This window comes from Amphibalanus amphitrite, unplaced genomic scaffold (assembly GCF_019059575.1).
Source record: "Amphibalanus amphitrite isolate SeventyFive unplaced genomic scaffold, NRLGWU_Aamphi_draft 000510F_arrow, whole genome shotgun sequence".
Taxonomy (NCBI): domain Eukaryota; kingdom Metazoa; phylum Arthropoda; class Thecostraca; order Balanomorpha; family Balanidae; genus Amphibalanus; species Amphibalanus amphitrite.
In genome coordinates, this window is record NW_024882004.1 from 446430 (window position 1) to 472500 (window position 26071).

Here is a 26071-nt window from a genome sequence, read left to right on the forward strand (position 1 = left end):
TGCGCCCGCCATTGTTCAGTCTGTGCAAGTCAGAGAAGGGAGAGGACGTGTGCGTTGTGAAGGAGCTGAGCTGTGGCGTATAAGTGTTGCGTGTGCAGTATAAGGAGCTGCTGTGGTGTTAAGAATAATAATAATAAGAAGTCAAACAGTGAAATGATATGGATTGTTGGACATGGCTTTCATCCTTACTGGTATCAGTATGGTGAGTGATTATGGGAAAGATCAGTGCAGATATTGCTGGCGTTTTAGTGTGGTTTATGTAAGTACCTATGTCACTCATTTTCTTTTCGAAAGAAGCTCCAACCAGGCTTGGGTCTCAGGTTGGAGACACTGTTCATTTGTTGACTGTCAATTGACGTCTATAAGTACATATGACGGACTGAACAATGAGCATGTTGCACACTAAAACTGCATTAAGCTTTGAACAAGAAATTAAATGTAGGTACCTAATTTTTGGTTGGGCGTGAACCAACCAGTGAACGCGGTGAGGTGCTGTTTTATGCAATTCCTGTCACTGCACCCATGTTGTCAAATAAAATTTTTGTAGACACATGAGCCACCATTGTTCGGTCAGGAAATTTTTGCCCTTTTGTTGCAATTTAGTTTACCCATATCGACAGAAATGAAGCATTCTCAATGTTTTCGTAATAGGTATTTGGAGCCTGTATGGTGTCATGGCTGATGCGGATTCCTGCAGGCTATGTTGCAGGTGTGAATCAGTGCAGATTTGTCACCATGACCGGTGCAGATTACCGACTGATTTATGACGTTGGTTGGCATGAGGTTGGTTGCGTTGCTTTATACGTTGGTTTGAATAAACATCTTTGTGGTTAAATACTCGTCTGTATGATACTTTTTTTTAAATAAAAATTTCGACGCGTGTCGCAACACGGTGTGTGAAAACGCACAACATGTATATATACTGTAAAACATATTTGCACGTTTTGAGTCATCCTGGCAAATCTCACTAACCAAATGCGTGTAAACTTCGTATTTACACACTGCATCCCGAAGTTAACACGCATTTGGCTAATGATATTTGCCTGGATAACATTGCACGTTGTGCAAATCTCGGCAGAAGCTTGTGAAGCTTACTCACATTTTGCGTGTAAGCGTGTTTTCTTCTGTGTGTGTTATGTAACACCGAAGTTAGTTATCCTGCAACTAGGCGATGCCTAGTTGCATGATAACTAACTTCGGTGTTACATAACACGCACAAAAGGAAACACGCTTACACGCAAAATGCTAGTAAGCTTCACACGCTTTTGCCTAGTGAGATTTGCCAGGATAACTAACTTTTTAGTTACTTTACACGCATAATATTAGTACATTGAGAGGTAGATATTAGTTAAGTAACACGGTCACACGCAAAAGGCGTGTAGGTCAACACCACGTCGGAAACTAATGTCTTAGTTTCATAACACGTTTTTTCTTAACCCGCGCCCCACTGGGGGGGCTATTTATAGCCCCCCCTCCCGTTTTTCTGCAATAACTTCCAAACCGCTTGACGTATCGACGCCAAACTTTCAGTACCTTAGGCTGCATCAATTTGACACCTTGTGTCAAAATTTGAATTTCGTAGCTACCATAGGTCGGCCGGAAACTACGTCAGAGTGACGTCATGTTCGGCCGATTTCGACGCAAGACATTGAACCACGGCAATCGCTCCCAAGGGCTCAGTTTTTAAGCTAGATCCAATTTCTTTGCATGAGAGGATTCAGAATAGACTGCGCTATTAAACTGCAATCTCGGATTTTCGAAATTTTGAAAATTTTGAAAATTTTATATAATAAAATTCAAAATTTAAATTTTAACATTTTTTTCAAAAAGTTTTTGACTTTTTGAAAAAACCGGAATATATGTGATAGAACGCATTATTATGACTAACTCTAGCAAGTTTTAGCTAAATATCTTCAAAAATGGCCAAGTTTTACGCATTATTGCAAAAAGTTCACAATTATTAATTTTTCAAATCAATTTTTCAGCACGTATTTGACATCGTACGCCAATATAAATAGCACCATCGTGTTCTTGAGCTCAAACTGCATCCAATAGACACCTTTTTTGTTGAAAAATTTCAACTTCAAAATTTGACCTTTTTTGACCTGAAAGTGACCTGACCTAAGCTAAATTCGACTCAAAATGACCTCCAATAACACAGACGACATCAAATTCGAAATCTCAGACCTAAATGGACCATAAAACATGTGTCACGTGACCGACTCATGATATAATATTTTCGTGACCTGTGATGACCTGACCTTGACCTGAAAATCAAAGTACAAGTTTGGTACCCTCAGGGTATCTAGAGCATCTGTTCACGAGTGTGTGATCCAAAAATGAACCTGATCTGACTTGTAAGACGGCGGCCAGAGCCCAAAACGTGAACAAGCCAAAATGCTAATAATTTTTACTTTGACCTGACCTGTGACGTCATCGGTGACCTCGAGGTCAATGAAATTAGGTTTCGCTCGACAGTTTTTCCGGGGCTATCAGACGCCGTTTGATTTTTGACGATCGGCCCAGTAGTTTCGGAGTTAGGAGGGGGGGCTATGAATAGCCCCCCCCCCCCCCCCCCCCCAGTAGGGCGTGTTATACGCAGACCCCAGTGGGGCGCGGGTTAAAAGCGTGTTATATAAAACACGTTTGGCCAGTAGATGCGTGTAAACTTTACACGCTTTAGGTTAGTGAGATTTGCCATGATAACACGGAAGTTAGTTAGCATTTTTTACAGTGTATATGATTTCGGCAGAGCAATAGTAAAAGGGAAACATATTGATAGTCCAATATTAAAATACTGGCAACACATGCACTCTTGCAGCTATATTAAGCTAAATGAGTTAGGTACGCAACGGAACTAAATAAAATGCATTGAAATTTGAGCGTCCATCTTGTAACATTTCTTCATAAATGACATCTAAATACTATCGTTATCCAGGTGTGTGTGCGATATGTCATGCTTGGTGTCCATTCCAGTGGCAAAACTCCATGTCGTATTTTTCTTGTTTGACGTAACCTATCGGCTGTCGGGTTTCATCTCCCAATCCTTTCGACATTGGCATCACTGCCTATTGTTTAGGCCATCTTTGGGAGATATCGATCATCCAGACCCTACACAGGTGAAGTCAGATGGTTGAAGGAATGCCCTAACTTCTTGGGGAAGTATTTAACCCTCGCCGGACCTATTGGTTTTCTACATACGCGCCGGCCGAGGGGGGGGGGGGGCGGGTACGACCCCCCCTTCGCCGTTTCGCCCCTGGTGGAGCTAGCGCGTCGCGGAAAAAACGAGCGGGTGCGCCGTTACGAGACGCAGAGATTGGTACCCGATTTTAAGGTCCTAGGTCAACCGGTGACCTCTGAGGTCAGGTCAAGTGCCCCAAGGTACGGTTCAGTTTTTGGTGAATAACTTCGCAAAAAACGGCCGCAGAGCCGCGATTTTGGCAGCATCGTGTTCGCCTCGCTCAGGCGCGTCGAATGATATACTTTTTGTCCGGGTCAGGTCAACTTGGGGTGTTGACCTCAGGTCAAGGTCAGGTCAGCACCCCGAGGTCACGAAGTTGGTCGAAAGAGGTCATGTCGCATATCATTCGATTCGGCAGGTCTTCCTGAGTCCATTGGTGGCTTTCCCGACTCGCTAGCTCAATTTGATCAAGAGTTATTGACGAAAAACTAATATGACCTTGATGACGTCATAAATGACGTCACGCAAGGTCAACATTGCAAAAGTGACGCAACTAACCTTGCAAGGAGTGCATCAAATCACGATTCTGTGTGCTTGAGATAGTTGGAGATCGTTCCCGGCGCCAGAATAGCAGTTTGAATTTTTCCCCATTGACTTATAATGGTGAGGTCACGAAAATGACCTGACCTCATATGACCTTTAGGAAAAATCCGAGATATACAAGTTGTGAGACTCATAATGGATACTAGATCCTGCAAGTTTCATTTCCCTGTGACATCTCCTCTGGCAGTGAGGGCGTTGCGAAGTTGCGACATCTGAAGACCGTGCAGAGGTTCACTTATGACGTCACTCATAGGTCAGTGACCTGACCTGACCCAAAAATGCGGTTGGTGTCAAAAGATCCGGCTTGAATCAAAGGTCAGGTATGCCAAGTTTCAGCTCTCTATCCCCAGCGTGTTCGGAGCTATCGCGAAAAAACCCTATGGGGGGGCGGCACCCGCCCCCCCCCCCTCGGCCGGCGAGGGTTAAAGCTACAGGATTACCCGTTACGTTTTGCGCTTTTGAGTCTCATCGAGAGCCGCATACTCGTTTGACAAGCTGAGAAGCTGCGCAAAGATGCCCGTTTATATAAAATCTTTGCATCTTTGTAATGAATTATATTTCCGCTCAAGCCTAAACACCATTGCTTACGTAGGGATATATGCTCGATGTAATGCCTGCTTTAAAAATAGATAGGCATCATTTTTGAATATTAGTAAAGAGCTTTTAAACACGGAACTTTTGCCTACACAAAAATATTTACTGCTGTGAAAATATTTACTAACTTCCGTGTTATCCTGGAAAATCTCACTAACCCAAGGCGTGTTTATGTCAATTTAGCACGTCTAATGGGCTAGTGAGATTTGCGAAGATAACATGAAGCTAGTATTTTTTTTTTTTTACAGTGAACAGCCACCATTGATCAACAGGTGTGTAGTCAACTGTTGATGACTTCGCCGTCACACGGTCGCTATTACCACAATATAACTGACCTCGCAAAGTATGACATATCGGTGTGCTGTCAGCTCATCAGTTCCATACTGAAGATGTTAAATACGTTACCCTTTAATTCAGAACTGTTAATACTGGTCGAAGGACGGTAAAATACAAAGGCCACCGACCAACGCAGCTGTGAGAAAATCTCCCTCCTTGTTCAATGTTCCTTCATGTGGGACTTGGAAGCGCTACCGTGTTGGATAGGGTTCCAGAACTCATCGAAGGTCTCCCAGAGACCTGCACGGTCTTTGCGCCGCCCTTGCTAACCCAATCAAACACGCGGCGGCCGGTATTGTCGGTGCCCAGTGAGACGTGCTCCCCGGAGTGGATACCCCCCCCCCCCCCCCCACTCTGATGACCCCTCTCAGGGGGGCGGGGACCACCATCGACGGGTCAGCCGACACTTGACCTGTCTGGGCCCGCTCCGCTAACCTGATTATCCGCTCCGCTAACACGCTTAGCGGCCGCTCTATCCAGTTAGGAGGTCTTGCCGCCGCCCCAACCGGCCAGTCTTGGCGGCCGCTGCCGGACTGGCTCATTGCGATAGAGCGGGGAGTTGAGAGAGGGTGACGGGGTGGGCGGATTGGGTGCCCGGTGTTGCACCATGACCGGGATTGTGATAAAAGCGAAACGACATTCTATATTGTTGGCTTAGGTAGCATGCAGATGAATGGATGGTAAATAGCTCCAAAACACGTTACACGTTGTTTTAAGACTGATTAAAAAAACTGAACTTTTAACGTACTACCTTACATTTGATCCAGTTGTCTGACCTTTCTCTTTCTGCTATCTTTTATTCCAAAGGTTTATTGTTATTCTTCTTTACCATACAGTCCTGATAAACAATCATTTTATTGAATGTAATTTTTAGTTTTTACATAATCAAATTTCATAAGTTTGTGTAATTATGTCCGGCTTCTGACTTCTGTCTTTGATCTTTTTTTTTATATATTTAAGGGTTTTATGAAACTGAGACGGTAGTGGGACCACACATTGCCCAGGTATGTACTATGTATACTGCACAGGACATGCTCTTCCGTCCGCAGGCGACGCCGGGTCCTAATTTTTACTAGCCAGTCCTTCTTTAGGCCCAGCTCGACCTTCCAGAGGGCTCCTCCCAGAAAGGCAGCTCGGCCCGGGCGGCGGCTTTTTGCTCTGTCACCGGAGCCGTGAACAGCGGTCGGCGCGAGACAAAAATCCGCGCCGCGGCTCATGTTTCCAGGTGCAATTTCTCACTCAAGCTGTTATCCAACCTGGCCGGGTGGGCCGGGCGGACAGGGAACCTGGCGAGGACGGGGTGGAGAGGATCACGTGACAGGAGGGGGACGTCCCGCGGTGCCTCTGATGGCGGCCGGTAACGTGATGGCTGACACCACGTGACCTTGTATCTGACCCCTGTATGCGCGGGCCAGAGCTCCTGAGTCCTGAGGTTCGGCGATGCTTGATATTGGCTGTTTTCACGACGGGCTATCTGACGAATGCACCTTATTTGACCAAATCTGCACCTAATCTCTTATACAACAAATGTCTTTACATCATGAATTTAGTTCAGTGTTTTAATCGAAAATAAGGTCTGATTATTTGAAAAATCAGGTCTCTTAGCATTTGTGCAACCCAAACTGACAACTTTTTAGAAACAAAATGAACCTAATTTGACCTAATCTGCACCAAATGTGTACCAAATGGCCGTCGTGAAAACGGCTACTTTTGGCCAGTCACTCTAAAGCCAATGACGATTTTTTTTTCTCCGAACACTAAACGGTGACTGCTGACCCTTCAATATTTTTCCAGCCACTTTTCACTAACAAAATGCGAGTAGAATTCAAGTCTATTTGCATTTTGGTAGTGAAAAGTGGCCGGATAACTAGGAAATTAGAAACAACATTTGTTACAGTGTGTAAGCCAATTTATTTAAAATGAAATTACACTTTTCCTTTTGGAAGGGCTATACGTCTTTGAAAGCCTACAAATTATGAGGGCCATCATTTAGAATAGATTCCCAAGTGTCTTTAAAATTTCCAAATTTCTCAAAGTATAAGTAATTAATTGAACTGGTTGCAGCAACACAAAATCTAAAGGGTTTCTGACAAAATGTTAAATATGTCATGCATTTTGTGAACAATAAGGGTGAACACGCCTATTATCACTTCTACAACCATTGCGGGACTCATTTGATGACTTCCACGTTCAGCCTGGACTAACCACACATCCCATTTGCTCAAAAACGCACACAGCGTCATCACACATTAGCCGGTGCACAGGTTCCCAGGCCGACCAAAATCACAACAGTCGCGTGCGGCCCTCCCTGCTCGCTCCGGCCACCGACCAGTCACGTGACATATCGTGACGAGCCTTCTCCTCCCGGGCAGCGTCTGTTCGGGAGCCCACAGAGACGTCACGTGACCCAGATGGGCACCGGACGGTTCGCCACTTGTCGCGTCTACTCGCTCCGCCCTGTTCCAGTGACGCTACCATGGCATACGTGAATCCGTATGCAATCCAGCAGTTACCTACTCTCGTTTATTCTGTAGGTATATTGCTTATTCCGACCCGACGGACGGCTTGTCCCGTATTTAACTAAATGCCTATATATGCATCACAATACGTATTCACGCAGACGTAGGTATTCAGTCACAGACTTCTCTATATAGAGAAGTCTGTGATTCAGTGTTTTATAACAAATCCAGCTTACACGTCTTCAGCATTGGCACAGCCAAGTGGCGCACCGAAAGTCCTATGGCGCGTACCGTGCGTCCGAATACGTACCCGTGAGTCTCTCTGCGTTCCACCAGTCGTTGTCTCATGTGCTAATGGAGCGGCTCGTGCGTGCCGTGGCTCGCGGAGTTCTGGCACAGGGGGACAGGGGGACAGGGTGACTGATGGTGGCCCGTGCTGCGCCAGCCACTGGTGTTACATAGGATGCCGTGGCGTTGCAGGACATTCAAACAATTGGTGTTCACGCTGGCCCAGCTCGTGTGCTTGGAGACCTTCTCCCACACTATGTTTTGTTCATGCTCTGTTTCGACTCATATCTCTCTCTTAGTCCACTTTAGCTGTTTGCGTTCCCTCGTTTCCTCCATCGAGAGTTCCGTGCCACCCGACCCCACTATATCCCGGTCCTCTGCTCTCCTCTCCGTGGTTCTCTCGTTTTACCGCTACTGGCGCTGAGCGGAGGCAGCTGCGGCGGCGCCTCGGGAGCAGCTCGGTCCACACACGCGGCGCATTGTTCCCATTCTGGCCGGGTGTCCGGCCGCCGCCGTCCGAGCCCTAATGACCCGGCCGGGCGGCGTGGGCCGGCCGTTCCCGGGTGGTCTGCCGCTGAGCTGCAGCGCCGACCGGCCAGGCCGCTCGTTAGGCCGCCAAATTATTGGGTGAGAAGACTGGGAAACATGCAACGCCGGCGGGCCGCGCTCGTCTCACCACGGGTGGTATGATTTACGACATGAACCGTACACGGCCGAGAACCCGGCCGCTAGATGGCTCTGCGGGACGCCGCGCGACACTGACGCCGGGCGGTATATCGCCAGGAATGTCGCTGGTAGAGTTTAATCGCCACGCGCGACCGAGCTTAATTCACAGCTTGTCCACATAAATTCTGTCTTAATAATCATCCAAATGTGAATATAATTGAGTGCTTTGTTGTCCGAGACGAGTATTATTGTGCGCGACTGGTGAGATTTAGTACACAGCTGCGATGTAAATAAGAGCGCCTCACGGGAGAGGGATTATCATACAAACGGCGCCGGATCACTGTAATTTGGGGAAGGGCGGCGGTTCCGGGAGGGGTCAGCCGTGCTCGGTAGGCGACCCAGCCGGCTCGGCCGCTGTAATCACTGCTGGACGCTAGTCGGAGCGTCCCAGAGATACGACCGTGTCCCCGCACCAGCCTCTGCCTCAGTGTCGGTCCCGATTCCACGCTCTGGATACTTAGTTCAGGTCTTATGGTGGTGGAAAAAGCTGCGAAGAGACACATTTGCATGTCGTTCGTTTTCTAGGATAGGAGCCATTAGGTAAGGAGTTTAGGGATGCTCTGGATAGGGTTCAAATACAGCTTCATTTGAACGGCTCATTATTAGCAGTTTTTAAAGTGTTTATCTACATGAAGGATAAAATCTTATTACAATCGTTCAATAATTATGCTGGTGAAGTTCTTGTCCTCCCCAAGTGCGCCCGGCCATTTTGTCTGCGCTCCCCAGCGACTCCCTCCTTGTGTAACCCTTTCGACCCGGCCGCGCGGCTCGCGGCGCCTCCGTCGCCGGCGGCGGCACATTTGGAAGCTCCGGGTGCTGCCACATTCCTGGCGCGGCCGGTGCGCCGTATCTGCCGCGCCGATCGGCCGTGATTGAAGCCCAGATGGCAGGCGGTGACAGGACAGAAAGGCGGCGCATGCCTGCCGTCATGCCGCCGTGCATTCCGCGAGTTTTTGCGGCCGTTTCTGCGATTGAGAAGGACCGAGAGTGGAGCGGGGACCGGCTCGGCGGCGGCGGCGGCACCGGCAGCTGACAGGGGGTTCGGAGAGATCCTGAGCTGATCGCAGATGTCAAGCATACAGATGATCGGATTAGAGTCCACTCTGCACGCCGTGTCTGCAGTATAACTAGCAGGAAGCGGCTTATAAGTGAAATAATAAGCAATGTTATGACACGAACACATTTTAGCGTTTCATCCATTGGCTGACTCCCTCCCGGTTCTCGGCTGCCTGACGCGTTGGATGGATATTGGGTACACATGGGATTTACAACGCTATAAGCTGAAGGATTTTGTGTGGAAGTTATTATGAAATTTCAATAAGCGTGGGTGTGAAACACAAGTGAATATATTACCATAGTTATATCTGCTCGCAACACAAACAAATATGGAACTTCTGAAAAGTTGGTTCTGCGCCTAACCTTGCCTAACAAGTAGGTATGTACCTAACGAATGCAATGCAGAGTAGATTGCAAAGTTCATTGATCATTAACCGAACGTTTAAGGAGGTGGGCGCGCGTCTCGCGGTGACGATCGCGGGGTTGGACTTCTTAACCTTCCAGGCGGTGGGGGGGCATTTTTTGCCCCCCCCCCTTAGTTTTTTCGATATATCTCGAGAACCGCTGCGCCGATCGTCACCAAACTTTCAGTACCCTCACGGGAGCAGCTAGCGCACATGGTGACCAAAAATTTTTCGAAAGGCTATGATAGGTTGGCCGCTAATGACGTCAGAGTGACGTCATTTTTGCCATTTTCGACCCAAAAAAAGGTTTCGCGGGAAGAGCTGTCAGGCCTACAGCTTTAGAGATACAGAAAAATGTTTCAGACATAAAAGGTGTGGAATAAAAAGGGCTACAAAACTGCTATTTCGGTTTTTCGAATTTTTTGGATTTTGACCCCCAAAAATCAAAAAATAGATTTTTTGGATATAATAGCCAAAAAATCCAAAAAGTTTTTTGAATTTCGAAAAAACCGGAATATATGTGATAGTCCCTACCACCTTCTATCTACATACCAAATTTGAGATCGATACCTCTTTTTTTGGCCAAGCTATAGCGAAAAAACTGTTCAAAATTGATGACGTCAAATTTTCAAACTCAATTTTTAGCAATTCTAGACTTCGTAGCGCAAAACAAAGACCACCATTAGACTCCCCGTGACGAGCTGCATCGAATCGATACCCATTTTATGCAAAAATATCAACTTTGAAATTTGACCTTTTTTGACCTGACCTTGACCTGACCTCCACCAGAAAGTGACCTAAACCGTACCTGATGGTCTTATAACCAACACCATTGAGTTAGAAATGAAAAACTGGCCATAAAACATGCATCGCATAACCTTAGTAAAGTTGGGCTCATGTGGTGACCCTTGGTGACCTTTGGTGACCTGACCTGTGACCTGACCTGGTATGACCAGTGACCTCTAATAGCAACATATGTACTAGACAACTGACGCCTTATCGCTGATTTTCGACAAAATGCGTTTTACTCGGTGTTATAGCGCTTTCCCTAGAAGCCCCGTGAACGGTGAAACATTTTATCTTTGACCTGACCTCTGACGTCATCGGTGACCCCGAGGTCAATAAAATTTGGTTTCCTTCAACAAATTTGACAGGGCTATCGAACGCCGTTTGAATTTTCCGGATCCGTCCAGTAGTTTCGCAGATACGGGGGGGGGCAAAAAAGTGCCCCCCCCCCCCACCGCGCGGAAGGTGGCTGGTAGGCCCACCGCCTGCCGGGTTAAACGGGACCTCTACTATATCTCTGTCCTCCCAAACTACATAGAGCGTTTGGTAATTGTGGATCATTTTATAGCCTGCCGATAATCTCTGTGAGTGGTGTACCGCAATCACTCAGCTCTCTGAGCTGTCGGTGGCCGGCCCGGTCACCAGCTGGCCTCGGCTCGGCGCGACCGGCCGCTCTCCCCGAGACCGACGCGACTTTTTTACCGCCCGGCTCGCATGGCACTACACTAATGAAACCCCTATCTAATATCTGCCTTATCCAATACCTCGACCAGCCGATCGCGCCCGGCCGAGCCTAAAAAGCGATCACAAAAACGACGCGGTGTCGGCGTCAGTCGATGCGCCGCGCTCGTCTCGACGGCTATGGCGCCGATCTCGGCGCGGCGCAATCGTCTCGGCCGCGCCAGATACGTCGCGGCGCCAGCGGTCGTGACCGGCTGTGGGTGGGGTCGGGTTAGGGTGGCGGACAGGCTGGGTCAGGTTAGAGTGTCGAACTGGGCGGGGCCGCGATTGCCAGTAAACCGGCCGACGCCCAACCGTCATTGGTCAGCAGTCCCGTGACACCTCTTGCACCAGACCAAACAGCACAGGTGACACAATCTTTCTGAGACAGAAAATGTGATATTCTCTTCAGAGACTGGAACAACGTGGAACGCTCTTGTGATACCGTTGGGCGCAATAATACACTCCTTTTTTCTTCCACGACTGTGACAGTCTTGCCAAATGCTGTCATAAGCAGTGCCTTTGCTTAAAGGAACTATCCCACCTTCTAAAATGTTGTTAAAACCAGTTAAATTGTGCCCGACTTAATAGATTGGATGACCAGGAACACGGTTCTGGCATTTATTTTTCATTAAACATCTTAGGCTTCCCATATTCCAAACACAAACTTTCAAATATGTGACGTCACAGCCCAAAATTACCTCCTTCCCCAGGCCACATTACTGTCATAAAGCTGATTCTTTTTACTCTGTAGGCACCACAACAAAGTTCAGACCAAGTTTTAAGCGATTTTTCAACGAACAAACCCATTTAAATCAGAATGACTAAACGAGGTGACGTCACACTAACGGTCGCTCCATGTTGAAGATAGGGACTTGCGCAAGACCCATTTTCAAATGAAGGGAACGAATTTCTTCAACACCAAGAGGCCGCGGGGGTTGCAACCTAGATAGATAGTGGTTTCTGAACCTCGCCGCAAACTTGGCTATCTCAACTCAAACCCCATGTTAAAGGTGGGATAGTCCCTTTAACTCTCGCCGGCACAGGCCATTTTGCGTCCTTCAACGGCACAAGGGGGGGGGGGGGGTTGGTACGACCCCCCTCGCGTTTGGCCCCTGATCGAGCTAGAGCTTCGCGGAAAAAACGAGCGTGTTGCCCGTCACGAGAGGAAGCCGATGATACCCAATTTTAAGGTCCTAGGTCATCGGGTGACCTTCCAGGTCAGGTCAATGACCCGAAAACCGGGAAAATCGGGACCTGTTAGAAAGTCGTAAAGTGTGGCTGCTATGTGGTTTTCCGGGGTGCTGATCACGAATATCGTGTTAGTTTTGAGCAGAGATGATGTCTTGTAGCATTTAGACCAGGCCGGGTCAGGTCAGGTCAGGTCAACCGGTAGGGGTTGTGACGGGTATTCGTAATACGTGTCAACCGCCTCTGACAGTTTCGTAACATGTTACGAAGGCACCAAAATTCATCACTGTCAACCGTGGCAGCCGTATGGCTACCCATCTACGCTGGAGTACGAAAAACATCATCTCACGCTCTCAGTCCCAGCGGATAAAAGCAACACCTAAGAATGAAGGCACCAAAACTACTTCGTAAATGTTCAAATGGTTGCTGAATTCGAATTCAGTTCCAAAAAGTAGCCTAGAAACTTGTAAAACTCGAAAAAGTGAACCGAGGTCACCCGAGGTCACCGAAGGTCAATGTTTAGTTTAGTTTAGTTTAGTTTATTTAGCATATCATCCACGGGTAAGATGACCCATTTATAGACAAAGTCATCAGAATAAAAACACACAAACGCAGCAAGGTGAATAACAATGCAAAACAGACACAATATCGACACAAACACACCTCTGTTGGTCTACTTCTCGCGCACATAGGTGATCACATGCTTTTTGAAGTTCAGAGCGTTGTGGTTCCATATGTCAATGGCCCGGTATCGGTCGAGAAACGCGTTACAAAGCTTCGGCAAGCGACAGAATGGACTATTTCTGACCGTGTTGACCCGAGCATACGGCACATGGAACAGCGTCATATTCCGGAGCGGGCGAGGAGGCACTGCCAGCGGAAACCGTTCCAACAGGTATGACGAGTCCACAGCATGACGGTGAATGTTGCGGATGAACATGATGTCATGCTGTTCACGCCGCGCTGCGAGGGGGGCCATGTGGAAGCGCTTCATCAGGGCGTCGTACTCAAAGGACACATCTGTGTCTCGACATCTACCGCTCAGCCACATCAAAAACTTATGCTGAACGCGCTCAATGCGTTTCATGTGCGTCTCTGCCGCCCCTCCCCACACCACGCCTGCGAACTCGAGAATGGAACGAACATTTGCGCAGTATGAAGCCAGCACAGCCTTTACATTGCACTCACGGAGTGACCTGCCACGCTTGCCAGTTTGGAATGATCGCATGAGCCTGAACTGACTGAACTGACCTTCAGGTGACCTTGGCACCCACCCTAATGTAAGGGAGCAACATCAAATCACATGTTTGAATGTTTGAAACCACGAAAAGCTTGCAAACGCGCGGCTAATCCGAGCCGACATACGCCGAATCGCGATTCCGGCCAAACATCGTCTCGGAAAAGAGGTCACAGGTCAAAGGTCATTTGGGTCAGGGTCATGAAATTTTCAGGGTAGGTGTAAAATTGATCAATGTGAGGGTGCTGAAAGTTTCGTCGCGATCGGCTGCTTTTTACGCGAGTTATTTGCGAAAAACCTTAAGGGGGGTTGCATCAACCCCCCCCCCCCTCCTCTGCCGGCGAGGGTTAATGTTTCACTTTCAGTAAAACCCACATCGCTCATCCACCTGATTAACCCCTCTCGTCTGGCCCGCGGCCCGTCCGGCCCGGGCCGCCCACCCAGCGCCCATATGGCCGGAGAGTGCCCTCGGAGAGTGCTCTTGGCCCGGTACACGGTATAAACCCGTCGCCGCACACCTGGCCCGCGCGCCTAACGAGCCTGCACCGGCTAAGTGACCGGTCCGCCGGCAATTGTATGATGATTAGTAAATCGTACGCCTATGGCCGCCAGATTGGTGGGTTGGGTTATATCTCAGGAGTGATTACATTGAAAACTTATGGCCGCGCGTGTGGTCGCCGCCCCACGCGGAGAGCCCGGCCCAGATATTCGCCGCTGCAGAGAGCTGCGACGGACCGGCGCAACGAGTCGGGCCGGCTGCTGAAGCACTGCCCCTTGGAACTTAATGCACACAATTTTGTTATATCATTATATTGTTGTTTGTTATATTATATTATCTTATAATATTATAAGAGACTGTTTTAGATGCAGATGCCTATTATAAAGTGAGTGGATTACCATGAGTGTCATAGTTGTTGTTGCCGTCTGCAGCATGCTTTTTCGAAACACGTCTGTTGAACTGCCGGTACATAAAACTGGAAGGATAACTAGGGAACAAGATTAGTTGCACGAGAGCTGAGTGACCATTGATATTGCTTGAAACCACATAAAAATTTATTGACACCGTCAAAATGATTATGAAAATGCTAATTTTTAAGTACCTAGTCCTATCCATAACAGTCGTGCTGTCAGCTGCAATAAACATTGCAACTTTGAATTTAGAAACGCATTACAATAAATGTAGTCGAAAGCGAAACGACATTGGAAATGCTTGTTTTATTGTGTTTCTATACGGTTCTAATCGTCTATCGATTAAAAAAAAGATCATGCAGGAAACATACAATGGCATAGGCGATTTGAATAAGACATGTTCGAAGCTTATAATGAAATCTCTCTCTCCCCTTTGGTCCTTCACCACCGTAATGTGATGAAAGCCCGTGCCATTATGATCCAGTTGCCCATTTTACAATACCTATCACCACCAGCGATTCCCGTCCGGCGCTGCTGGGCGGTGGCGGCGGTGGCGGGCTCAATTCTGTCCCCTGGGCTGCGGCACAGCTCTCCTGTCGCCTGCAGCGGTCCGGGGGAGGGACGGGACAGGGGGGTCAGTTGTCGCGCTACTGGCGAGGCCCGCGGCGCGGCCAGCCGGCACATAACTCGCCCCCCGTGCCGTGTCGCTGACAGGCTAGTTAGGTGGGCGCCGCTCGCCCGCCGGCCTAATGCAGTGGAAGTCGGTGTCGCCGCCGGCCGTGGGACGTGTCAGCCGCACCGACACGACACACGGGGCACGGCACGGCGCCCCCTCCTCCGGGGGGGGGGGGGAGGGGGCAATACACTGCTGCCGGGCACCAGCTCCCGCGGTCACACTGGGCTGGGATAAGACGGCCAGAGACCAGAGTCGCTGCTACTGCCTCTGTTCCGAAATGCACGATGAATTATGGTAGCGCCTTACTGCAAATTAAAGTGATTCAATGTATGAACTGAATATTGCTGAGCTGGTCACCTTGTTGGTGCTTTAATTAATCTAAGGGAGGGACCACGACAAACACCAAAGTCAATCTAAAGCGCATTAGAAAAATGTTGGATCTCGATTTCGCAGCCGGTTAGCTGCTATTGTGGGCCACGTTGATATAAAAGCCATCCGCGCCGCCTTCTTCGCCTTTTTATACCGAATAATAAAAGTGCACATTGGTGTCGGTAATCGGTGTGTCTAGATAGTCGGTAGATGGAAGCTGAAAAGATTATTAGCAAGTGCTCAGTACAGTAAAAGCGTTCAACAGTCCGAAGATTCTATCATGCTAGATCGAGCCCAGATAGGTACATTGTTATTTTGAGCCCATCTCTAGCATCCACTTGCTTGAAGTAAACTCATCCGCACACCAGACTTTCCCTCCAGAATAGGCTAATGCCAGCAATCACGGTTCATGTCTCCAGTGACGGTGTGTCTCTATATATGACAGGCGGCCGGTGGAGTCGGTCCTTTGGCCCCGCCGCCGCCGTCCGTCTGTCCGACAGCCGATAAGCCGCCACTCAGCGGAGCGCGGTCTATGTATGGCCCGCTCCTCGAGCCGCGGATAGGAGCGGCACATGCGAGCAGCCGCCAGGAAACCCGCGCTCATGCATTATTCCAGCGCGCCTAAACGTCTCGATCTGAGATCAAAGCGGCGCCGCCGGCAGAGACAATGGGCGCTGCAGCCGGCAGCGCGCCGCCGAGTGACAAAACATTGGCACCGCTCAGCTAATATGGCGTATCGGCCGATCGGCCGGTCTGTCGGCCGGCGCGATTTGTCATACAGACTGTGCAGGCCGGTCGGCGGTGTGTCATCATCTGACGTGGGAGCTGACTGTCAGCGCTGACTGAACGGTGCCACCATGGCGTCCCGTCGCCGTCCGCTGCCGCCGGCCGCCGCGCCCCGTGACGAAACGATTAGCGCTGATTGGAAAACGGCCTGCGTGAAATCAGAACTACAAAGAACGCTGATCAACGAGTGAAAGGTGCCGAATGAGCGATAAAACGAAAGTAGTTTCAGAAATGAAACCTGTCACCCAGCTGCAAATACGTGGCATCTTGTCTTTAACGAGGGCAAGCAAGTAGCATAGAAATAGAGGCGCGAAGCATTCGCACAATGTTCAAGTTTTGGATACCTGCACATACCCGACATATCGTTCGGCTTAAATTGTGACACACTTGTGAAATGCATATTGTCACGGGCTGCGGACCAGCTCTCACCAGACATTTGTCAGGCCTACATACATAGTCGGTCACGTCTCCTTGACAAATATCCCGCCGGGGCGACTCGTATCGGTTCTAATACGCCGCCTCCACCGGTCTCCGCCGCCGCTCGGTCGGTAGGGAGGTGTTTCGTAACTGCTGCCGGCGCGGCCGTCTCTCCCGCAGTCTCTCCCGAGGAACGTTTCCTCCACATTCTGCCGGCCCCTCCGTCCTCTCCTGCACCACCCTTTTTGCGCCGGCAGCGGCACTCAGCTCGGCCGGCCGCGGTCTCGCGTCGAAGCCGACGCGCAGCCGCCGCCGCCGACGAATTGTTACATATTTCACGGTGCCTGGCGGCCAACAAACAGTCTGAGAGCCCTTTTGTCGCCGGTCTCCGCCGACTGTTCCGTCGGAGGAGGGGGGGGGGGCTGGGGAGTCGGTCGGCGCGGCTGAGAGGTGGCCGATGGCGAGGAAAGGAAACACCATAGCATTACTACTCTGATGGGCGACTGGTTGGGAGGTGTAGAGAGATTCCAAACACCCGAACCGGGTGATGAAGTTAGGCCTTGAGTAAGCGTGTTGTTGTTGCGTTACTTGCAAATATGTTTCTCTGATGAGTGAGCTATGTTTGGACGAGATGTTACATTTTTGCTTTCAAACAAGATTAAAGACAATGATAAACTGAAGTGACTGCTGCTATAACACAAATCTGACTGAGAGCGGCGTCTCTCTCGCTCACACCTGTCACCCTTGGTTGTGGTGCATCGACTGAAGGTGCGATGGGGCGCGTGCCGCCATACTGAGGTCGAAGACAGTGCTTCCTGTTCCCCGGTCGTCAGCCACCTCCATTAGCGACCTCTTACCGCCCAACTCGAGCGCGAGGGGGTAACTTTGGCCCGCGATGGCCCATCGGTGCCAGGCGCCCGGCGCCGCCGGCACTTCCCGTGGCCCCGGCTCCATTACACGCGCCAAACTTGGAGCGGCCAGAGCGTGACGCACTGGCCTAAATGCAGCCGCCAGACAACTTGTTAATCAAAACCGGAGATGTGATTTATTTCCGCCCAAGTAGCCGCTCTAAGCACTGAACGCAACAAAATGCCTATAATCTGCTGCCATAATCCCACGTGGCTTGCGTGCCGACTGTGGCGTGCAAAGCGGGTCTAAACGGCAGCGGCCGCAACACTACCAAAACTCGCCGGCCATAATGACTTCATTAACCGGCCCGCCGCTGTTGTTACGAGTGCTAGCTCAACAGCGAAACAGAGTTTGCATGGCTAGAAATGGCGCGGAAAGTTACGAGGCGTCCCCGGCTTTTAGACACTTGGCAGAGGGTCGTTGGACACATCTACGATCTACATATTGGGGTAGAACAGAAGGTCTTATATAAATAGAATCACAGACAAATAAAATGTCCCATCTGCTACCGAATACCACATGCCAAATGCCAACTGCTGTGTGCTGGTGAAGATTGTGTCTTATTGCATCACTCCAAGGATTATTGTGTGACTGTCGGCAACGATAAGGTAGCAGTCAGGATTTTCACATTTGGATTGCCTGTTTCTAAGAAATGAAAGGAATCGACCTGATCATAGGCGTATGTGCACCGTATACAGAGGTCTATGAATAAGCAAAATGAAAGTAAATAAAACGAAATTAAAAAAAGAAGTAGTAGAATAAAATATGATAAAGAACATGATTAATGCTCAGGACTCTCAGGCAGACTTGTGCCTCGACCAAAAATCAAGATCCAAGATCCGCAAGATCCCACGCAATTTCAGAATTGTAGGATCCAAGATCCCCAAGATCCCACACAAAATCAAATTGCAAGATCCAAGATCCCCAGGATTCCACGCAAAATCAAAATTTCAGGGTCCAAGATCCACAAGATCCCGCGCAAGATTAGACTTTCAGGATCCAAGATCCCCAAGATCCCACGCAATATCAAAATTGTAGGATCCAAGATCCCCAAAATCCAACGCACAATCCCCAAGATCCCCAAGATCCACCGCACAATCATAATTTTAGGATGATTCATCTGATATTGGCAACTGCATACTGCAACTGAGTAACTCTGGTCTAGCTCTGGAGAAGCACTAAATGGACGTGCACATGCTAGTGATATAAATTTCAGAATTTTTTATGTACATGTTAGTGATGTAAATTCAATAAATTTTCGAAACCAATGCCAAACTGATACCGACCAAACTTTATATCTATCATTGATATATAACAAGCTCTGCTAGCGCCACCATACGACGCCAGCTGGCAAATGATCCAATTAATAGTACAGCCCTCAAAGTCTAAGTTATGTTTATGCTGATATATACTTTGAAACTTTGAGCACCGGTTGGTAGAGTAGGTATGTCTTCCTTCTGCAGTATAAAGTGAGTTTAACAGTTGTATATGCTAATGTTTTGCACAATGGTTTTCCTGGCAAGATATTTATCTTCAGGAGATTGGAATTTGCTAGCAATAGATAGGTTTGGTAGGCATTTAATCATGGTAGACTGATCGGTGTAAAATATTCTTGTTAAAAACCAGGATCCAGGATGTCCTGGATCCCTCGACAAATCAAAAACCAGGATCCAAGATCCCCAAGGTCCCTCGACAAAATCAAAAGCAGATCCCCAGAATCCCTCGACAAAATGATGACCCGAGTCCTGGATCCCCAGGATCTCTCGGCAAAACCTGAAGTGCTGGATCCAAGATCCTTCAAGATCCCGGATCTTGGATCTTGCAGATCCTGGATCTCGGATCTTTTTGGGATCTTGGCACAAGTCTGCTCTCAGGAGTGGCTGCAACAGATGTCTTTTGACATGCTCGCTCGCATCGTAAGTGCACAAATTGCTAGCCCGGGTAAACGTTGAACACTCATGCTGACCACCGAGGTGAATTTTCGTGTGAACGGAAAACTGCCACGACTAACGGACCAAAACTAGCGCATGACAAGATACACTTCGTTGCTCATTGAAAATGAATCCCACATTCATTCACAAACGTAAACGTAGTATGAGCCTCCAGAAAAGGCTGATATAAGTATGAGAGAAGCAGCCCTAAGTATTTAAAGTTAGGTGCTTATTTCCTAAGCATAAGGAATATGCTAAGGGAAACGTTTTACATTTTATTTTATTGAATACATCTAATTTACCTTACATTTCTTAAAAAAAATATATATAGGATAGGATAGGATAGATAGGATAGGATAAAATATATAGGATTTATGCCATGAAGATTGCCATGAAGATTGCATGGCCATTGGTCCATGCCAACTATATTACGAATTAAAATAGCCGATTGGTAAGACTTATGAAGAAAAAGCTACACGGGGGAATGTTTTCCAGCTTCAGAATAGCAATAAGCTGCACAGATTAAAAAGGAAAAAAGACGTAGTCTTCGAGACTTCCCTTTCTGCATGAAAAGGGAAGTTGCATCATTTATTCACTCAATCCACTCGGTGCTGTCTTGATCAGCAGCTGAAGCGATATGCGGATATTTACAACGAGCAGAATTATGGCACCATAAGACAAATATTGACACTGCTGTTGACTGCCCTGTCGCTCAGATATCAACCGAGAGGGCGAGAAAGGCAGCCGAGTCTCTTCAGCATTTAATAAGTGACGTCAGTGTCCGCCAAGCTTCTATGTAGGGGTCGGTCAGTCCGGTGGCTTTCTCAAGACCAAGCCGCTGCCTTCATATAAGGCATGTTATATAGAACAATTTCCGTGATTGCTTTCCTGAGAATAGCCAGGGGTAAATCTAAGAACGTTTTAAGTAATGAAATGTAGCTATGTCAAGACGCCACTTTCGATATGACAATAATGTTAAGTGATTTTCTTGGATAGATCGCCGATGTCGCGAACATGTGCTAGTTGCTGACATTGTCGGCCACAATAACCATGGCGCAACATCTCACTTGGGCCCTGTTTTTTTTTGCATTGCGTCTCTGGTGATGCACGAACAGAAAAGAACAGTCCAGCAGCGATTAATTGCCCTTTTCACTTTTCAGCCCTCACTATCGCTGATAGTAGTGTGGCCCGTTGCAATGTTCTGCATTAGGACCTTTTGGAATATCCAAAAATGTGTAGATGACTTATTTGGATAAATACGTTGACGAATTGAAAAGGCATCGTTCGGCTCTTCGGTAGCAAGCAAATAATTCGAATTTCAAGAATTCTTCAGATTTCCCAATTCCCATCTTTACATATTGATGTGCATTGCACTATAACATTGTATCTGAAAAGGAAATAAACCGCATTGTCTATTAGGTATCCATGTGTGAAAACGGCCTTTTTTATAAATTGCAACAATATTAGGGATGCAGTTAATTTTCATCGTATAGCTTCTCGGTAATTACCATTAAAATGCTGCTCAATTGATGAACTTTTCTTACATTTTTACATTTAACTGATACAGTTGTAACACAATGCAGTTGTTCATTGGTAAGCAGTTTACACATACTTTTTGCAGGTCATTCAAAATCAAATTTATGAAATTGCTTACCTGCTTTTTCGTGGTGGTGGTGGTGGTGGTGGTGGTGGTGGTGGGGGGGGAGTCTACGGTGGAGCTGTCGACCGATTGGCCGTCTATTAGCTCGCTAAAACAAGCCTACTAGCCTCTGACGCCGAGACTCGTTCAGTCGAAGGGGGGGGGGAGGCGATCACCCACCGGCGGGGCCGCCTCAGTCCTCTCCTTGTCGTCTGCGACGTCCGTCGAGCAGCAGCGGCGCCGTGCCGGTGGACTCGCCTATCCGCATCAACACATCGGCTCTGATTTAGTGCCGTCGCTAAATCGCTGCCGACGAGCCGCCCCAGACGCCGGCGTCGTCGCCGGCCGGGCCGCGGCCGTAACCAACCGATTTACGGCAAATTGCACTCATATTTGTCGCGGAAACTCGGCGTCCAGCTGTTTGTCGCGGCCATCAAACGGCGGCGGCGGCTCCGGTCGGCCCGCCGGCGGACGCATGATTGAGCGCCCGTCAGCCGGAGACGACGCGCCGCGCTCGTCGACGTTTACGACGCTCGTCGACGCCGATGAAGCTACTCGACGCCCGTGGGGCACTGGCGACGAATCGCCCGAGGCGGGCCGGGAATGTGGCTGGATGCGGCCGGGCCGGACGGCGAGGGCGCCGTCCGTTCGGAGGCTGATGGCCGGGGCGGGCCGACCAGTGGCCGAGTTGGACGGTTCGACGAGCGATGGACAGTGGCCGGACGCGGGCGGCGATCGGCGCTGATGGGCGGTGACGACCCCGGCCAGCGGTCACCGCAGCACGATGGTCGGTTTGTAGCCCGGTCATGAAGAGCCACCGGACGCCGCGGAGCTCTCAGTTTCTCAGAAAGTCCCTCCACTCGGTGGAACATCACAAAGATGACCCCACAAAGCCAGGACGATAGAGTTTTGTGACTTTGCAACTGTTTCGAAGCTGAACGTCTCTGGTCGCTGGTCATTTTCATGAGCAGCCTGGAGGCATGCATCGCTCCCCTCAGCCTCGTTATAAATGTATGGCATAGAAGTGCAATGTAGCTGGCCGCCACGTTGAAATGTGGGTCATTTGCATGCATACGAAACAGGCATCACTCCACGACCTTCCCATTTCATTGTATTCCATTCCTAGGTTCCAGGCGATGGGTTTAGTGACTGGAAGTCTTAGCTTGTGAGTTTGACTAGCAACAATAGGAACTAGCAAGAGAAGTTCATACAAAATACTCATTACTCAACCATATCAACTGAAAAGTGTAATGCTGCCTCTACAATGCGAGCTCACAATGTAAAACGTATCTATAAGGGTCACTTGTCGAGCGGCGCGCATATGATATGCGAAGTGGCGACGCTGCATTGTCTTAAATAGCCGTTTTCACGACGGCCATCTGATACACATTTGGTGCACATCTGGTGCAGATTAGGTGCAGATTTGGGCTTGGTCAAATTAGGTTCAGTGTGTCTCTTAGTAGCTATCAGCTAGGGTTGCACTTATTACCTATATGCCTACTTTGTCATATCAGAGAGCATCATCGATTAAAACACTAAAATAAATTCATAAAATGAAGATATTTGCTGTAAAAGAGACTAGGTGCAGACTTGGTCAACCGTCAAATTAGGTGCATTCACCGCAAAGCCCGTCGTGAAAACGGCTAATATCAACAAAAGTGGCGGCTGGAACTTCTGCGAACGACAGGCTGTATCCATGTCCTGGATTCCGCGAGTTTTGCACGATGCCACAACGCGTTAACGGCCCTCAAAAGGTCAACACGGAGTCCATAGCGTAGAAATGAAGGCATAAGTACTTGGAACGTTTTCTTAGCTGCCAAGGTGAATATTATTTGAATATTTCTTCCACTTGTGTCGTGCATTTAACATTCGTGCGTTTAACATTGTGCTTCCGCTAAATGATAAATAGAAACTGAAAACTGATTTATAGTCATGTACGAAACAACGCAGCGCCAGCTTCACTGACACAGTGTACTCGTTTGCCAATTGTTTTATGTGTAGGCATTCCTTTTGGTCGTTGACCTCATTCCCTTCCAAGGTTCATCATTTTGTGTATTTCGCTAGTCCCTTTTTAATATGTCTGGGAACTTCTGCTCACACATTTCCTTGTCAGCCACTGAGCTGAGAGTCCACCCTATGATGTTCGGGGGATGGGGTGGGGGAAGGAGCAACGGAGGAGGGATGCACAGAGGGACGCCGCCCCTCCGGCAGCGGTCGGCGCAATTGCCGCACTTGGGAGCGCCGCCGGCGACGTGTTGGCTTTGCTAACAACGACGGCACGCGCGGCCGAGAGCGGCGCGCGTCGCCTTTGTTTGATCGTCATCGACGCTGAATGGCTTCCGACGATAATTGCCTCTCTCGCTCTCTCGGCTTGGCCGGCTCTCCTCGGCTGCCAGACGAGCACGCCGCCGCCGCTCAGTAGCCAGATGACGTCCGGCGGCGGCGGCGGCGGCGGCGGCGTGTCGGCGCTCGTCAACGCTCGTCACGGCTTCGTCATGGCGGCGAGGTGACGCTCGGCGCCGTCACGCTCCCCTCCCGCCGCCGCCGGCGCGCCAATATCGCCGCCGGCGCGACAATCGTGGCGCGTGATTCGATTCGGCGCCCTTTCAGCGGCCGTATGCCGGCGCCGACAGCGACACAAAACGGCGCCGACAGCTATTGCCCGGTCACGTGACCGAAACGACGCGCCGCGGCGGCGGAGTTGGCGCGCCAGAGACGCCGCCGGCGCAATAAGAGAGCACGTTAGGCGGCGGTTAGGGCGCGGCGGCGGTGGTGGGTCTTTATTGGCCACATTCGTCTTGGCGAGCCGGCGGCGGCGGCCGATACCGGGCCGGAATGGCGGCAATCTGCCCCCGCCGCAGGGGTCGGCTGCCGTCGGGGAGAGCTGGAGAGAGCGGGCGCCACCCCCACTCTGCACCCTGCACGTCCATCCCACACCGAATGACCGTGAATGCAGGCCCCTCGCGGAGACACTGTCCATAAGAGTTTCAACTCCCTGCGCGTTTATAAAAAAAAAATGATGCCATCGATCGGAATTTTCAGCAGTCAAATGCTTTGGAAAGTATTGCAGATTGCTGAATTAGATTGGTATTATTGCTCAATTTGCTGAATTGCTGAATAAGTATTGCTGAATTAGAGTGACCGCAGTTGGCAGCTTTTCAATTAGCTTCTCTTCCATAGTGAAACAAACCTTACCTTCAAAAGACACCGTCAGACCTTTTGTGAGAGACTCGAGCCTCGGGTGCTCGACCCCCGGACCCCATGGGTGTCAGTCTGCCCGGTGACTGACGGGTGGGGCGATGGCGGCGACTGCTGGGCCCCCAGCCGGCCATCGGAAGTCGCCACCCCTCGCTGGCCAGCCGGTACCTACCCGTTACCGGTCGGGGTGAGACCCGCCCCGACCCGGTCCTGCCCTCCCGAGACGCGTCCGCCCCGCGGGGGAGACACTTTTCTCGGCGGCGGCGCAGCGTCTGCCATAAAGTGCCGCGCGAGCTATAATCATCGCCGCTCGATTGGCGGCGGTAGCGGCTGCCATATGCCACCATGTGCTGCCAGATGGTGGGCCCGGACCGGTGGAGGTCGGGTGACATGTCCTAACGGGTGTCCGTTGACCTGGGAACCGATAGGAGGAGTGTTTCGGGACTAGTCCTAGTACCGCAGTCTGATGCTGAATGACAGTACGAGCGCCTATCCTTTTAGTGAAAGTACCTAATCATGCTCTATTTCTGAATTCGCCTGTTGTTCCATGACATCGAATAAATAGATAAATAAATAAATAAATAAAAGAAGTTGAGCCCATGCAAAGAAAACGGAGCGAAAAACGCAAAACACTTCCCTATTTTCAATTTCTGTGGAACGCGGCCATGGAGCCAGGGCAGCGCAGTTCATTGGAGGATTGGCCTGGGGATTCGATGCATCTGGTACAGGCATATTATATTTATTGATTACTCATTTTTCCCACAAACCGACCTTTGACAGGTGCTTTCACAGCATGGTTATCTAGCTTACCACTAATAAAACGTAGGTAGGTATATATCGTCATGGTTCACACCACAATTTGGATAAGTGGGAGCTTCGTGTCCGCGCAAATTGTTTTCGATTTTTCAAACCACCTACGAATTCCCACAGATATTTCTCACGCATGCGTATCAGATTGTACTGCGTGTGGGAGAGTTGTCGCTCTCGGTGAGGGCGGCGTGGGACGGGACAGCTGCGCCGGAAGAGCGAAGCTCCAGCCCAGGTGAGTGCGCGTCCCGATGGGATTACATCTGGGCGCCGGCGGGTGTTTATCGCTCGCGCGCCGGCTGACATTCGATCGGCTGGGTGGCACCGTCCGTCTCAGCCTGCTCGCCGGCCGGCGCGAATCAATAGGGTGCCGATGGCGGCGGCGGCGGCGGCGGCGGGCGGGCGGGCGGCGCGACCCCGCCGGGCCCGCTGACGGCCGACCACCCCGGCGGCGGACGCAGGCGCCGCCCCGCGCGCCCGCCGCCCCGCCCCCGCCGGCCGGCCAACCCGCGCGGCGCGCCGCCGCCGTCAGGGGGCGCCACCGCCGCCGCCGCGCCGCCGTCCGCGGCCCGCTGCGCTGCAGAGCCGAGAGCGGGGACGGAAATTGCGCCCGTAAACCCGTCAGCCTCCGCGGACGGCGCCGCGTGGGCCGCTCCATAGCACCGCCCGGCACGACGCGATCGAGACTACACGGTCCGATATCGCGCCGCCGTCCGCCCCGCTCCGGTCTCCGCGGTCCGACGGTCCTGGTCCGCGGTCCACGTCAGTGACGGGCCGTCGGGTGGGCTGTCGGCGGCGACCAGTTCGGCCCTCTCTCAATAGATGTCTCTAGCGGCGCGAAGTCGCGGC